This window comes from Anomaloglossus baeobatrachus, chromosome 2 (assembly GCF_048569485.1).
Source record: "Anomaloglossus baeobatrachus isolate aAnoBae1 chromosome 2, aAnoBae1.hap1, whole genome shotgun sequence".
NCBI classification, from domain to species: domain Eukaryota; kingdom Metazoa; phylum Chordata; class Amphibia; order Anura; family Aromobatidae; genus Anomaloglossus; species Anomaloglossus baeobatrachus.
In genome coordinates, this window is record NC_134354.1 from 175,548,520 (window position 1) to 175,563,955 (window position 15,436).

The following is a 15,436-nucleotide window of genomic DNA, read 5'->3' on the forward strand; positions in this document are numbered from 1 at the left end:
CAATGTATGTGGGGGGGCTGAGCCGAGCGGCCAATGTGTGCGGGGGGCTGAGCTGAGCAGCCAATGTGTGCGGGGGGCTCCATGTGGGCTCCTATCCCCTGTAGGCTCCATGTGGCCTCCTCTCCCCTGCAGGCTCCATGTGGCCTCCTCTCCCCTGCAGCATCCATGTGGCCTCCTCCTGCCCTGCAAAGTCCATGTGGCCTCCTCTCCCCTGCAGCATCCATGTGGCCTCCTCCTGCCCTGCATAGTCCATGTGGCCTCCTCTCCCCTGCAGAGTCGCATCTTCGGCTCACAGAGCGCTTACCTGCTCCAAGTGCCGACGGCCTCTTCTCTGTCCTCCTCCGTGGCACTCTGCACACTGACCCTGACAGGCGGCAGTATGGTGAGGTAATCTCACCACGCTGCCGTGACCACTGCAGCATCATCACGCCGCCGGACGCCGGGTCAGAGAGCAAACTGGCTCCACTGAACCCGGAAGTGCGACATGCACGGAGGTATGGGGATTCATTTGTATCAGCGTCTTAAAGACGATGATACAAATGAATACAGGGAACTGGATTGCCGACACTGATTGTTGCTGGTTTGGCGAACCAGCTGTTATTTTAACTACTGGTTCGCCCGAACCGGACAGAACCAGCTGAATCCCACCCCTGGGCTGAGACGAGCAGCCAATGTGTGCGGGGGGCGGGGCTGAGGCGAGCGGTCAATGTGTGTGGAGGGAGGGGCTGAGCCGAGAGGCCAATGTGTGCAGCGGGCAGGGCTGAGCCGAGCGACCAATGTGTGCGGGGGGCTGAGGCGAGCAGTCAATGCGACGGTTGTCACTGTAATGACGTTATTTTGGAGCAAGACAGACAGACAGAATAAGGCAATTATATATATAGATTAAGTCAGCACAGAGACATTTTTTTAAACAAAAAAAGCAAATATCCAGCGGATCCAGGCGTTTTTTTCTTAAAATACTTCTTTTATTGCATTACATTAAATTAAAATTACATTAAAATTTCTAAGGAATGGCATCCAGCAGATAAAGGTCTTACATCAGATTACACCCAACGCGTTTCGACACAATAGTATGTCATAATGTCTTATTCATGGATGTTCTTATCCATGAATAAGACATTATTACATACTATTGTGTCGAAACGCGTTGGACGTAATCTGATGTAAGAACTTTATCTGCTGAATGTCATTCCTTTGAAATTGAAATTTTAATGTAATGCAATAAAAGAGGTATTTTAAGAAAAAAACGCCTAGATCCGCTGGATATTTGCTTTTTCTTGAATTGAGGACATCCTGACCTTGGATTTTCCTTGCAGGATCAAGTGGTAATTCTCCTGAGTATACTGCAAGCAGTCAGTGCTGGTTCGTATGTTTATCTTTTTTTTAAACACATCCAATAGTGCAACTTATTATTATTCCGAGATCTATTAAATAAAAGGAATTTCCTTTATTGGGTATTTTTCCATCTACGTCTTTCTCATCTATACTGCCATCCCATTCTAGCTTCTGTGTAGCCAGAGCTGTCAATCAACGAAGAAGGGGCAGAAGGTGTTCGTGGGAAAAACCCCTTTAACTGCTTGGCAAGGGTTTACCGAGCACCTCTTTAGACTATTTGAATAAAAATCATGACACAAAACTATTTTAATTAGGCCGTTTAATACTAATAGTGCATTAGGGGTGCTGATTTCAACTGATTTGAACTCATCTTAGGGGTGCTTCACACACAGCGAGCTCGCTGCCGAGATCGCTGCTGAGTCACGCTTTTTGTGACGCAGCAGTGACCTCATTAGCGATCTCGCTGTGTGTGACACTGAGCAGCGATCTGGCCCCTGCTGCGAGATCGCTGCTCGTTACACACAGCCCTGGTTCGTTTTCTTCAAAGCCGCTCTCCTGCTGTGACACACAGATCGCTGTGTGTGACAGCAAGAGAGCGACAAATGAAGCGAGCAGGGAGCAGGAGCCGGCGTCTGACAGCCTGCGGTAAGCTGTATCCAAGATAAACATCGGGTAACCAAGGTGGTTACCCGATATTTACCTTAGTTACCAGCCTCTGCAGCTCTCACGCTGCCTGTGCTGCCGGCTCCGGCTCTCTGCACATGTAGCTGCTGTACACATCGGGTTAATTAACCCGATGTGTACAGCAGCTAGGAGAGCAAGGAGCCAGCGCTCAGTGTGCGCGGCTCCCTGCTCTCTACACATGTAGCTGCATTACACATCGGGTTAATTAACCTGATGTGTACTGTAGCTATGGTAGGAGAGCAAGGAGCCAGCGCTCAGTGTGCGCGGCTCCCTGCTCCCTGCACACACAGCTGTGCGCTGGTAACTAATGTAAACATCGGGTAACCATACCCGATGTTTACCTTAGTTACCAGTCTCCGCAGCTTCCAGACGGCAGCTCCGTGCAAGCGCAGCGTCACTTGCACGTCGCTGCTGGCTGGGGGCTGTTCACTGGTCGCTGGTGAGATCTGCCTGTTTGACAGCTCACCAGCGACCATGTAGCGATGCAGCAGCGATCCTGACCAGGTCAGATCGCTGGTCGGATCGCTGCTGCATCGCTAAGTGTGAAGGTACCCTTAATGAGCGTCAATTGACAAGACATTCGGTGCTTGTTTACTGGCCAGTTTATGCAGGAACAATGATGTAGGAAGACTAATCCATTATTCTATCCCCATACAGTGTCATTCTATCAGGGGCACCTTCCCGGAGTCCATTGGATGATGTGTTGGTGATAAAAATATTTGTTTTAGCATCATTAACGATACCACTGCCCAATGAATGAATTTTCTACTTGTCTATTGGGTAATGACTAGCCTGTTTACATCGGGGATAATTAGAAACAAACATCTTTATCTTCTTGGGTAAAGTCATCATGAGGCTGAGCTTACATATCCGCTAATCATCCGCTTGATCCAGTAAACCTAAAACCTGGATCGGTTTTGAATGAATGACACACTGGTACATTATAAAACTATTCCTTCACACTGACTTCAATGATTTAACAAATAGATCCAGCTGCAATCAGCTTTTTTAGATGGACAAAAAGTTGAGAAGAAACTATTTTTTTTGTTTGACTAAGTTTAGGTTCACATAAATATAGTTCTATCCAGCAAGCACTACGTCAGAATCCCCGAAAAACTGTATTCAAAAGGGAACCCTACCAATCGCCAATGGAGCCATTCATCTAACTGATGGTGAAGGAGTCACTGTGGACACTGTCTGCCCCCAATCCCAACAGGATTCAGTTTTCTTCAGACATGCACAATAACGAGTGTTAATATAACCTAGCCTATAAAAACTCATAGCAGTTGGATTTCTCACCTATTGTACCATCACCCATTCCCTGTAGACTGTGAGCCCTCGCGGGCAGGGTCCTCTCTCCTCCTATACCAGTCTGTTTTGTACTGTTAATGATTGTAGTACGTATACCCTCTTTCACTTGTAAAGCGCCATGGAATAAATGGCGCTATAATAATAAATAATAATAATAATTTCTTTGTTAAATCTGTGAAATTAATGTGGATGACCAGTAATAACGGTTGAAACTGAATATGGTTACCATCCTATTACATTTTTTATGGTCATCTAGACCAAGATTCACAGACAATTCAGTATGTAAACCCCAGTCACACACAACGACTTACCAGCGATCCCGAAAACGATGCGACCTGATAGGGATCGCAGGTAAGTCGCTGGGAGGTCGCAGGTGAGATGTCACACAGTCAGATCTTACTAGCGATGCAGGAACAATACAGGTCGCAGTAGCGACCTGTATAACGATCTCAGCAGTCACTGTGACCCTGTCACACAGTGTCAAACACAGCAATGTGTCCTGCCCAGCAGGACATCGCCTTTGAAGAAAATGGCCTGGACCATTCTGCAACGACTAGAGATCTCACAGCAGGGGCCTGATCTCTGGTAAGTGTCACACATAACGAGATCGCTAACGGGATCGCTACTGCGTCACCAAACGGTGACTCAGCTGCGATCTCGCTAGCGATCTCGTTATGTGTGACAGTACCTTAAGGTGGTCAGGTTATTCGTATTCTGAGCATGACATTGGACCCACAATTATCTGTTATACAGTATGTGCAAAGGTTTAAGGCAGATATGGAAAAATATTGTAACGTAAAAGTGCTTTAACAATTAGGAGTGTTAATAGTTTATTTTTTTCTCATTTAAGAAAATGGAAAATAAATGAGCCAAAGAGAAATCTAAAGCAAATCATTATTTGGTGTGATGATAACCCATGACAATATCATTAGGAAGGCTTCTGATGTATCCAAATTTATCTGCAGCAGGACAACGACCACAAACATACAGCTAATGTCATTGGTAGAGAGGAGTGGAACCATGGAAGTACGGGTTCACCGGGTTCAGTCGGACTTAAGATAAAGTTCAGTTCGAGAAACGGACTTGACCTGATCTTGAGCCCAGAGGCAAAACACTATTGGAAGTCAATAATTGGGAAGTTCGGCTCTGTGCCCACATTCAGCCAGCCATAAACAGGGCACTTCCAGGGGAGTGAGGGCAGGGGGGCAGATTTTTACACACAGCATCCAAAAATGTTCTTTTCAGCCACAATGAGAGCCATTAAGAGACTGCAAGCGGCTAGCACTAGACCGATAACGAGCGTACCCAAGCTTCCCAATGCTCGATCAAGTGATTAACATACATAGAGCCCCCGAACTGCAAACTCAGACAATGACTTGTTTTACAAGTCCCGTGTTCGGTACGAACCCTGAACTTTACAGTCTAGTCATTAAAAACTATCTTCTGAGTAAAGAAACACAAGGAGCCCTGGAAGTGAAGATTTGGCTCCATGGAGCCCAGATCTCAACATCATCAAGTCTGTCTGGGACTTACATGAAGAGACAGGAGGATTTACAGAAGCCTACATCCACTGAAGATCTGAGGTTAGTTCTCTAAGGTGTTTGGAACAAACTCCCTGCCAAATTCCTTCAAAAATTGTGTGTAAGTTTAGCTGGAAGAATTGATGATTTGATACTATGTTGATAACAAAGGGTGGTGACACCAAATGTGAATTTTATTTAGATTACTCTTTTTTCACTCACTTTACATTTTGTTAATTGTTAAAACTAAACTAACACTTCCAATTGTGAAAGCATTCTTACAGTGCAGCACACCTGCCTAAAGCTTTTGTACAGTACTGTGGATATACTGGTATTGTCTACGCACTGGTACAGATTTCACAAAGACTATTTATTATGGCGTCTTCTTCTGCACCGCCCAATAACATGAGAGTGCACCTTGAGAACTTGCATTTGAAGGACCATAGCGGAAGGGGTACTTTTCACACTACGACATCGCAGGTGCGATGTTGGTGGGGTCAAATTGAAAGTGACGCACATCCGGCGTCGCTGTTGACATCAGAGTATGTGAATCATTTTTACTACGATTAACGAGCACAAAAGCGTCAAAATCGTATGATCGGAGTAGCGTCGGTTATTTCCATAATTTCGGAAGGATCGATGTTACGATGCTGTTCCTCGTTCCTGCGACAGCACACATCGCTGTGTGTGAAGCCGCAGGAGCGAGGAACATCACCTTACCTGCGTCCTGGCTGCAATAAGGAAGGAAGGAGGTGGGCGGGATGTTTACGTCCCGCTCATCTCCGCCCCCCTGCTTCTATTGGCTGCCTGCCGTGTGACGTCGCTGTGACGCCGCACAACCCGCCCCCTTAGGAAGGAGGCGGTTCGCCGGCCAGAGCGACGTCGCAGGGCAGGTAAGTGCATGTGGAGCTGCTGCAGCGATAATGTTCGCTACGGCAGCTATCACAAGATATCGCAGCTGCGACTGGGGCGGGGACTATCGCACTCGGCATCGCTACCATCGGCTTGCGATGTCGTAGTGTGCAAAGTACCCCGAAGAATTAACAGCCCTGGTTTATTACAGGATTCTAAAGGATGCATTTTATTACTTCTAAAAATGTGCCTTGAGTTTTACTTTAATGATGACACTTTAAAAAAATCTCTCTTTTGCTCAGGATCTAATACATATAACATTTTATTATAACATAATACGTTATGATATAACATAAATATGTAAAAACCAGGCCAATAGATTCACAAGGCACAGATTTTGTAAAATTAAATCCATGTAATTTCCTCTTACGGATATTGCCTACTGGAACGCTAAGCCATAGAGAATTCGCCACCTTCTTTCACAATAAAGGGAAGTGGAAATTCAGTTACTATGTGATAGTAAAAAGAGATAAATGGGTATATGCATCATTAGTCTGTCCATGCCTATGCTTTCCACATTTTAACAATCTGCCCTGAAATAATTTAGTAAGGAAAGTCCTACCCACTGTGTTCACTAACAATGCTATTAGCTGTATTTTAGCAAAAGGTTTCAGCCATTTCTGACCCTTATTTATAAATCCAATATTTTGACAGAGAAAACATGATGGAGAATCTAAAATGACATCATTACATTATATAAAATATAGGAATAATGATCTAAAGGGATACACATGAAAATAATTTCCAAGGTCAGGTATGAATTTATAGTCACACAGACAATATTGGAGGGCAGCCAATTTGTATTATACGTCATGTGCATTTTATTTTAAGTATGTATTAATATTTATAACTTTATATGTTTCATATATTCACATAACTTTTTATTGTCGTTCCCCGATCTGCAGTTTATCTGTCTATTTTTTGCCACGTATTTGTAATATTTCATGTGACTTTACTTCTGCATTGAGTGATTCATATTTATATTGTCTATCAAAAAATGTTATCTTGTGCATTATTCTCTCTTTCATAAGCTGAATATATAAAAGCATAAAGGCTATTATAAAGAAAGTAAAAAAAGAAAATAGAAAAAAAAAATAATATATATATACAGCACAGACCAAAAGTTTGGACACACCTTCTCATCTCTAGAACAACTTTTAAGAGGAGACTTTGTGCAGCAGGCCTTCATGGTAAAATAGCTGCTAGAAAACCACTGCTAAGGACAGGCAACAAGCAGAAGAGACTTGTTTGGTCTAAAGAACACAAGGAATGGACATTAGACCAGTGCAAATCTGTGCTATGGTCTGATGAGTCCAAATTTGAGATCTTTGGATCCAACAACCGTGTCTTTGTAAAAAAGGTGAATGGATGGACTCTACATGGCTGGTTCCCACCGTGAAGCATGGAGGAGGAGGTGTGATGTGTGGGGGTGCTTTGCTGGTGACACTGTTGGGGATTTATTCAAAATTGAAGGCATACTGAACCAGCATGGCTACCACAGCATCTTGCAGCGGCATGCTATTCCATCCGGTTTGCGTTTAGTTGGACCATCATTTATTTTTCAACAGGACAATGACCCCAAACACATCTCTAGGCTGTATAAGGGCTATTTGACTAAGAAGGAGAGTGATGGGGTGCTATGCCAGATGACCTGGTCTCCACAGTCACCAGACCTGAACCCAATCGAGATGGTTTGGGGTGAGCTGGACCGCAGAGTGAAGGCAAAAGGGCCAACAAGTGCTAAGCATCTCTGGGAACTCCTTCAAGACTGTTGGAAGACCATTTCCGGTGACTACCTCTTGAAGCTCATCAAGAGAATGCCAAAAGTGTGCAAAGTTGTAATCAAACCAAAAGGTGGCTACATTGAAGAACCTAGAATATAAGACATATTTTCAGTTGTTTCACACTTTATTAAGTATTTCATTCCACATGTTTTCATTCATAATTTTGATGTCTTCAATGTGAATCTACAATTTTTAGAGTCATGAAAATAAAGAAAAGTCTTTGAATGAGAAGGTGTGTCCAAATTTGTGGTCTGTACTGTATATATCTATATATATATACATATATATATATATATATATATATATATATATATATATACTGTATGTGTATATGTATAAATATTTACAGTGTGTATATATATATATATATCCATCTATCTCTCTCTCTCTCTATATATACAGTTAGGTCCAGAAATATTTGGACAGTGACACAAGTTTTGTTATTTTAGCTGTTTACAAAAACATGTTCAGAAATACAATTATATATATAATATGGGCTGAAAGTGCACACTCCCAGCTGCAATATGAGAGTTTTCACATCCAAATCGGAGAAAGGGTTTAGTAATCATAGCTCTGTAATGCATAGCCTCCTCTTTTTAAAGGGACCAAAAGTAATTGGACAAGGGACTCTAAGGGCTGCAATTAACTCTGAAGGCGTCTCCCTCATTAACCTGTAATCAATGAAGTAGTTAAAAGGTCTGGGGTTGATTACAGGTGTGTGGTTTTGCATTTGGAAGCTGTTGCTGTGACCAGACAACATGCGGTCTAAGGAACTCTCAATTGAGGTGAAGCAGAACATCCTGAGGCTGAAAAAAAAGAAAAAATCCATCAGAGAGATAGCAGACATGCTTGGAGTAGCAAAATCAACAGTCGGGTACATTCTGAGAAAAAAGGAATTGACTGGTGAGCTTGGGAACTCAAAAAGGCCTGGGCGTCCACGGATGACAACAGTGGTGGATGATCGCCGCATACTTTCTTTGGTGAAGAAGAACCCGTTCACAACATCAACTGAAGTACAGAACACTCTCAGTGAAGTAGGTGTATCTGTCTCTAAGTCAACAGTAAAGAGAAGACTCCATGAAAGTAAATACAAAGGGTTCACATCTAGATGCAAACCATTCATCAATTCCAAAAATAGACAGGCCAGAGTTAAATTTGCTGAAAAACACCTCATGAAGCCAGCTCAGTTCTGGAAAGGTATTCTATGGACAGATGAGACAAAGATCAACCTGTACCAGAATGATGGGAAGAAAAAAGTTTGGAGAAGAAAGGGAAAGGCACATGATCCAAGGCACACCACATCCTCTGTAAAACATGGTGGAGGCAACGTGATGGCATGGGCATGCATGGCTTTCAATGGCACTGGGTCACTTGTGTTTATTGATGACAGAACAGCAGACAAGAGTAGCCGGATGAATTCTGAAGTGTACCGGGATATACTTTCAGCCCAGATTCAGCCAAATGCCGCAAAGTTGATCGGACGGCGCTTCATAGTACAGATGGACAATGACCCCAAGCATACAGCCAAAGCTACCCAGGAGTTCATGAGTGCAAAAAAGTGGAACATTCTGCAATGTCCAAGTCAATCACCAGATCTTAACCCAATTGAGCATGCATTTCACTTGCTCAAATCCAGACTTAAGACGGAAAGACCCACAAACAAGCAAGACCTGAAGGCTGCGGCTGTAAAGGCCTGGCAAAGCATTAAGAAGGAGGAAACCCAGCGTTTGGTGATGTCTATGGGTTCCAGACTTAAGGCAGTGATTGCCTCCAAAGGATTCGCAACAAAATATTGAAAATACAAATATTTTGTTTGGGTTTGGTTTATTTGTCCAATTACTTTTGACCTCCTAAAATGTGGAGTGTTTGTAAAGAAATGTGTACAATTCCTACAATTTCTATCAGATATTTTTGTTCAAACCTTCAAATTAAACGTTACAATCTGCACTTGAATTCTGTTGTAGAGGTTTCATTTCAAATCCAATGTGGTGGCATGCAGAGCCCAACTCGCGAAAATTGTGTCACTGTCCAAATATTTCTGGACCTAACTGTATATATATATATATATATATATATATATATATATATATATATATATATATATACAGTATATATAGTGAAGGCAATAATTATTTGATCCCTTGCTGATTTTGTAAGTTTGCCCACTGACAAAGACATGAACAGTCTATAATTTTAAGGGCAGATTAAATTTAACAATGAGAGATAGGATGTCCAAAATAAAATCCAGAAAAACACATTGTGTAAATTATATAATTTTATTTACATTTTGCAGAGAGAAAAAAGGTTAGCAAAGGCGAGGCCCAAGTAACTTGATAGAAAGAAAAGGACAAGAAACTGATTGTGGTCAGTACAAAATCCCTGTAGAAAAATACCAAACTCTTGATAGTAAAAATGGCCCTGGAGGTCAAACGACCTCACCCCCACTAAATCAGGTACTCCTGTAAATAATGGGAGAACAAAATACCAAAAAAGAACACAAAATACTGAAGAGCAAATAATCAAATTGGACAGGGAAAAAAATCCCTTTTCCTGCAGGAGAGCTAGCAAAGGGGAAACTCCCATGTTCAAACACAAGAGAAACTAAACTTCACCTGCATTAAAACAGATAAAAGTCAAAACAAGGAAAACAACCACCCTAAGGTGTAAACCAGGAAGCAAGGAAAAAACAGAACTTATCTGCTGAAGTCTTGCTCAGGGAAACAGGGAAGGACAAAACTCCAAGCCAGGAACAGAGACTGAGGAGTATACAATTCTAATCGGCGCCAGCAAGGCAAAAAGTGCTCTTCCATATAGACCAGACTTGTCTGCAATAAGACTTCCCTGATTTCAAATTAACGCTGACACCTGTCTAAGTGACAGGCTCAGATTCAGCTCCACTACCATTCCTGGCCACCAGAGTGAGCTTCAAAACAGCAACCACACAGACAACATTCACAACACAGAACTCTTAATGATTGGTAGGGGATCAAACACTTATTTCTCTCTGCAAAATGCAAATAAATTTATATAATTTATACAGTGTGATTGTCTGGATTTTAATTTGGATATTCTAGCTCTCACTATTAAAATTAACATACCCTTAAAATTATAGACTGTTCACGGCTTTGCCAGTTGGCAAACTTACAAAATGAAATCCTTATTTCCCTCACTGTACCTGGCTGTAGGGCCTCATCTTAAAGATAATGGGGCAGTAAGTCAATACAGGGTATGTTTTCAACCTTTAGTTTTGACAGCCATATATGTTTTGTATCAATAAAAGCTGTTTATATATGAATATATATGTCCCCCTCCTGGTATATATCCCGATCTTGGGCCTCTCCTGGTATATATATCTTCCTCCTGGTATATATGTCCCTATACTGGACCCTTCCTGGTATGTATGTCCCCCTCCTGATCTATATGTCCCCCTCCTCGCCTATCCTGTTATACATAACTGTACAAGGTGATACTTTACCAATGAGTAATTCTATAGTATTGCACATAACATGGTTTTAAAAATGTAGTAAGTGGTCTGTGAGTCACAACATGGGAAATATCTTAGATACTGTAGATGGTTATGTTTTGGCTAAAATATTCTTTAAAGGGTTATTCACATCTCCAAGATCCTATCCAAATATGTAGTAGGTGTAATAATACTAATAATATTAGCAAATACCTACAAATAGAAATGTAGTATGGTTCGCTTGATAAGCTATGTTGCTTACCTCATGTGCAGGGCATGTCACTTGTCATGTGCTTATGTCATCTGTTTTATATCACTTGTCATAGTTTATGTCATCTGTGTTACATCACTTGTCATGTGCTGATGTCATCCGTGGTATGTCACTCTTCATGTGCTTATGTCATCCGTGTTACATCACTTGTCATGTGCTTATGTCATCTGTGTTACGTCACATATCATGGCTTATGTCATCCGTGTTATGTCACTTTTCATGTACTTATGTCATCCGTGTTACGTCACTTTTAATGTGCTTATGTCATCCGTGTTATGTCACAAATCATGACTTATGTCATCTGTGTAATGTCACTTTTCATGTGCTTATGTCATCCGTGTTACCTCACTTGTCATGTATATGTCATCCGTGTTACCTCACTTGTCATGTATATGTCATCCGTGTTACCTCACTTGTCATGTGCTTATGTCATCCGTGTTATGTCACAAATCATGGCTTATGTCATCTGTGTTATGTCACTTGTCATGTGCTTATGTCATCCATGTTACTTCACTTGTCATGTATATGTCATCCGTGTTACCTCACTTGTCATGTGCTTATGTCATCCGTGTTACATCACTTGTCATGGATTATGGGATACAACTGAGACCACTCCACGCTCCATCCCCGACAGCTCTACTATACTTATTTGTGATAGCTAGGAGCCCCAGTGCGACTCATCCAGGGGTCATCTGATAAATTAGATAATGCATTGTATACACTGGAGAAGTCCCAAGAGTCTTTAGTATATGCACCTGCTTGGGACTATGGGTTATTATGTGTCATATACCATATCAACTGTAATAAATGGAAAGTCCAATTAATGTAAAGCAGGACAATCCCATTAATACAAATTAACATTTTATTATTTGCAACAAAAATATGCATTGCAAACTGAAAATAATGCAATTTTAATAAGTTAAAGGAATTTGTATCAATCCCATTAAAGTTACTGCATAATATTCATGTTTTTGTATGGAATATTCCAAGACCTAATTTGAGATGTTTGTTTTTTTCTATTTTGTCCAGGGGCAACACTTGTCCCAGACTGTTAGGCAAGATAATACATCTGTGAAAGAAAATAACTGAAAGAATTCCACTTGCTATACAAGCACTTTCACAAATTACTGCTCAGTCGCTTTCCCTACTGACCAGGTGTTACTCTAAAAACGTAGCCATAGCAGAAAATCTTAAGAGTGAAGTAGTTAATAAATTATAAAACCACAAAGCTCTGAATCCAATATTTAAACTGAAAATACAATTCTGTTACCTACCTCCAGTTGGGTGGAGGGGGTGCTGTACAACTAGTTCCTTAAAGAGAATCTGTCACCCTTTTGAAATTTTTGAGTTATTAATATGGGCATACAGATAAGTATATAGCTGGGGCTAGTCATACCAGTATGCATCCTGGATGATGGTTTGTTCAGTAAAATTCATCTTTTATAGCTCTGATCTTCCAGGCTATGGGGCAGAAGATAAGACTGCCTCCAGTCTTCATTATACAAGATTTCTCCTCCCCTTCTCTTCAGGGTCCATTTGACATCAGGTGTGTGGCTGAAAATCCTTTCCCTGCGCATTCTGCCTGCCATCTCTCCTCTTCAGTTCTGATGTGTAGAGGAGACAAAAGGCAGAATGCGCATGCGCAGGATTTCTAGCTGCACACCTGACGTCAGAAGGACACTAAAGAGAAGGGGAGGAGGAATTTTGTATAATGAAGTTATCTTCTACCCCATAGCCTGGAAGATCGGAGCTAAAAAAGATGAATTTTACTGAACAAACCATCATCCACGATACATACAGGTATCACTAGCTTCTGCCCCATAGCTTGGAAGATCAACGCTATAAAAGATGAGTTTTACAAAACTAGCCATCTTCCAGGAGGCACAAATAGGACTAATTCCAGCTGTATACAACATGTATGCCCAAATTAATACCTTAAAAACCTCAAAAGAGTGACAGATTTCCTTTAATTTACTTGTGACTTGGAAAAACAGATTGTCCTGAAGAATGCGTCTTACCAGTCATTGTCCTTCCGGACAAGTAGTAAGCCTTCAGGAATGTGCTTACCTAGTAAAATATCCATGGGCTGAAGTTAGACATGATTTCAGAGACACATTTATTTTGATCAAGAAGGCAACCCTGGAGGTAGATAACTGAATGTCATATTTTAACCATCAGATGTTAGCTACAAGCAGATTGATGCTTTAACAGAGGAGTTCCAGAAATTGTCCTTCTTGACTACAGACAAATGTGGCTCAGACATTGTCCATCTGTTCAGCTTCTCAGAAAATTTGCTGTTCATATGTGGCTTTCTCGATAGAATTCACTATCCTCCAGAGATAATATCATACACAGTTTAGAACTGGTCATTTTCCAGTAAATTTACAAACATGTCATTGCTGTCCTAACTAGTACCTATGCTGGTACTGCTCACCCTTTGTGTGGTCTGTGTCACTTGCACTGGCCATAAATAATACTGGTATATAAATACAGGTGTAAGCAGGACTACCTAACTAATTTACATGCAAATATTAACTTCACCAGCAAGAATATGACTTAGGGGTACTTCACACACAGCGAGATCGCTACTGAGATCGCTGCTGAGTCACGTTTTTTGTGACGCAGCAGTGACCTCATTAGCGATCTCGCTGTGTGTGACAATGAGCAGCGATCTGGCCCCTGCTGTGAGATCGCTGCTCGTTACACACAGCCCTGGTTCATTTTTTATTGTTGCTCTCCCGCTGATAAGCACACATCGCTGTGTGTGACAGCGAGAGAGCAACAATCCTGAATGTGCAGGGAGCAGGAGCTGGCGTCTGACAGCCTGCGGTAAGCTGTAACCAAGGTAAACATCGGGTAACCAAGGTGGTTACCCGATATTTACCTTCGTTACCAGCGTCTGCAGCTCTCACGCTGCCAGTGCCGGCTCCTGCACACATAGCCGGAGGACACATCGGGTAAATAAGCAAAGGTTTGCTTATTAACCCGATGTGTGCCGTGGCTACGAGTGCAGGGAGCCAGCGCTAAGCGGTGCGCGCTGGTAACTAAGGTAAACATTGGGTAACCATACCTGATGTTTACCTTAGTTACCAGTGTCCGCAGCTTCCAGACGCCGGCTCCCTGCAAGCGCAGTGTCGCTTCCATGTCGCTGCTGGCTGGGGGCTGGTCACTGGTCGCTGGTGAGATCTGCCTGTTTGACAGCTCACCAACGACCATGTAGCGACGCAGCAGCGATCCTGACCAGGTCAGATCGCTGGTGGGATCGCTGCTGCGTCGCTAAAGTGTGACGGTACCCTTTGATGGTCTTTTATCAACCTATGTAACCATGTCATTGTATTATACAAAGAAATCTGCCCTCCAATCTAACCAAAATATATTACTGTTGATCTATGTTTAAATGGACAAAATGGTCACAATTAGTGATAGGTAAATCCAGAATGTAAAATTCGATATCCGTACCGGATACCTAGTATCCATGCACCGCCCCAAATATGGAGTTCTCAGGGAACTCCATGTAACTATTCGGATTCAGCCACCCAGATAATTAAAAAAAAATAAAGGAAAATAAGAAGATAGGAAATAAAGCAGGAGAATTATACTTACTAAGTCTCTGAGAAAAAGGAAAAAAAGGGCACCACCGGGATCAATCCAAAAGACACACCAAAATTGGTTATTGCAAGACAAGAGAAAAAGGTGGTGTGCAATGATTTAGGATCACAACTTAACATAAGACCACAATTTTATGATAATAACAGAGGCAGCAAAACACTAGCACACATTTAAAAACATTTAAAAGTTTAGATATCAACAGCTCTCAAGATATGTGGTTCTTCTATGAACAGCTGAAATGTTTTATAGTGTCTATGGCTAGGAGAGTAGACATCTATAGGGCACTCACATCCTTTGAGACCCTTTGCCTAGAGAAGGATCCTCCAGGTCATACCGTCTCGACCTTGTATGACTTGTTTCTCAGATGCAGAGGTGCGAGGGATGGCTTGCCTGGGTACTTTGGGAAATGGGAGAGAGAGAGTGGAAACGTCATTCTCGGCTGAGAAACAGACCAAAATCCTTTCTTTATTGGTAAATCTTCACTGAATGTGATATCACAAGAGAAGTGCTACAAGGTCGTATCTAGGTGGTATAGGTGTTCTGTGAG

General features: G+C 42.0%; 1 protein-coding gene across 3 annotated transcripts in view; it reads right to left on the reverse strand.

Annotated features, from left to right (window-relative positions):
- The window catches only part of MID1 (midline 1), a 637,342-nt gene that overhangs the window by 267,447 nt on the left and 354,459 nt on the right, over nt 1-15,436 (reverse strand). The window lies entirely within an intron of this gene.